The sequence below is a fragment of the Asparagus officinalis genome, chromosome 3, assembly GCF_001876935.1.
Source record: "Asparagus officinalis chromosome 3, Aspof.V1, whole genome shotgun sequence".
Taxonomy (NCBI): Eukaryota; Viridiplantae; Streptophyta; class Magnoliopsida; order Asparagales; family Asparagaceae; genus Asparagus; species Asparagus officinalis.
The window spans coordinates 2990695-2992967 of record NC_033796.1 but is presented as its reverse complement, the minus strand read 5'-3'; positions in this window follow the sequence as shown (position 1 = coordinate 2992967).

The following is a 2273-nucleotide window of genomic DNA, read 5'->3' as shown; positions in this document are numbered from 1 at the left end:
CAGCGCTGTAGGCATCGAAAATTGCCTATAGGTCTCCACGAACAGTTCAGTGTTAAAGAGCGACGATGAACGTCACTATCCGATCCACAGAAGTCCAATTGACGTCGATGAATGATAAACACGTAAAATATGCATTATCTTAGTGTGTTTTAAGCATGATTTACGAGTGTTTAATGCATATTTCGTGTTTAGATCGAGGATACTACTGTGGTTTGTGTTCTTATATGTAGGTATTGGCTCAAGATTGAAAGATTTGATGATCATTGGAAGTTTTACAAGAGTTTGAAGCAACAACAACATTTCGAAGGCATGGTTCGTGAAGAAAATGGATGCACGAATATTAAGAACTAGAATTTCGACCCTGATGCAGTTTGAATCAAGAAAAACTCAAAAGATGAAAGTTGTAGATCATTTCAACAGGATTCCAATGCAACTTGAATCACCTCATTCCGAGGTCGGACGCAAAAGTTATAGCCAAAATACCGAAAACTAAAGAAACAAGCACAAAATCAGCAAAACAGCCCCTACCACACCCTGGTGTGGTGCAGACCACACCGGTGGGGCGAGAATTAGTTATTTTCCAGATTTTTAGGGACATATAAATAGATGTTTTGACTTAGGGTTTTGGATATCTTTTGTTATGTTCTTCTAGCCATCAACTAGCAACTATTCTAGGGTTCAAGTATTGAAGGAAGACATTAATCTATTGTAGAAGATTGCAAGTTCTTATTTTGAAGATTTCAATTGAAAGACGGGTTAATTCTTTCCTCTCTTTGATTTATTTTTTCTTATGATTGATTTGCATAATTATTTGATGTCTTCTCTTATTCCAATCATGTGTGAGTAGATTTCTTGTCTAGGATTGGGAAAGAACCTTTGATTTGGATTAGCATAAAGCTTAATGAGTTTAATTTAATCTTGATTCCATGAAAGTAGGTTAATTGAGATTGATTAGGCACGATCTTTAGACCTTGAAAGAGGCTTTAGATTAATTTAGGTTAATTCACCCTTTCTAGATTAAACCAACACCAAGAATTGAAATAATTCATCATTGAACACCTAAGTTGTGGTGATAACCCAATCCTAGTCCTTCATTATATTGAATTCCATCCGATTAGTTGTTTATTTTATTTCTTTTATTAAATCTCTTCTAATTTACTCATTAGTTTAGCTAGTCTAATAACGTGAAATTTGGTAATTAACCCTAGTCCCTGTGGGATCGACCTTGATAGCTACAACGAGTCTGTGCGCTTGCAGATTTTGCCAATCAAGTTTTTGGCGCCGTTGCTGGGGACTACGGTGTTAATATTGATTGCTTACGTTATTAAGCTAGACTAGATTTTTTTAAATTTCTCTTTGCTTCTCACTTTCTTTTATGCAAGGGCATCAAACAGAATTACATGACGAAAACAATCCTGAACTATCGGTGACTCTTGCAAACATAAGAAGGTCTATAAGGGAGCAAAGGAACACAGAACAAGCTACGATGGGAGATCAAAATCAGCTTCTTAAGGATTTCGCAGCCCCAAATGCTCAAGGCACACAGTCAAGCATTACAAGGCCCAATGTTGAAGCTAATAACTTTGAGCTGAAACCATCACTGCTCTCAATGGTTCAGTAGAATCAGTTTGGAGGAGGTGCTACTGAAGACCCGAACCTCCACCTGTCGATTTTCTTGGAGTATTGTGACACTTTGAAACTTAATGGAGTGACCAATGATGCTATTCGACTCAGATTATTTCCGTTCTCTTTAAGGGACAAAGCTAGGGCTTGGTTACACTCATTGCTAGCTGGGTCCATCACCACTTGGGATCAATTGTCCAGAGCGTTTCTTGCAAAGTATTTTCCTCCAAGTAAAACAGCACAGATGAGGAACCAGATCACAAGCTTTGTACAGAAGGAAGGAGAGTCACTTTATGAAGCTTGGGAACGCTACAAGGAATTACACCTTCTACAACGAGCTCACTTACAACACACGGATGACTGTTGATGCTGCTGTAGGAGGAGCTTTGATGAACAAAACAATAGACGAGGCATACACTCTCATTGAAGACATGGCTCAGAATCACTATCAATGGGCGAACGAGCGTGCTCCTCAGACATCAAAAGGAGGCAAGTATGAAATAGATGCTTTAGACCATATATCCTCTAAAGTTGATGCTTTGTTTAAAAAAGTTGAAGGCTTGAGTATTAATTCTGTGGCATCTACTTCAATTTCATGTGAGATATGTGGCTATGTGGGTCATTCTGCACTTCAATGTCAATTAGGAAAC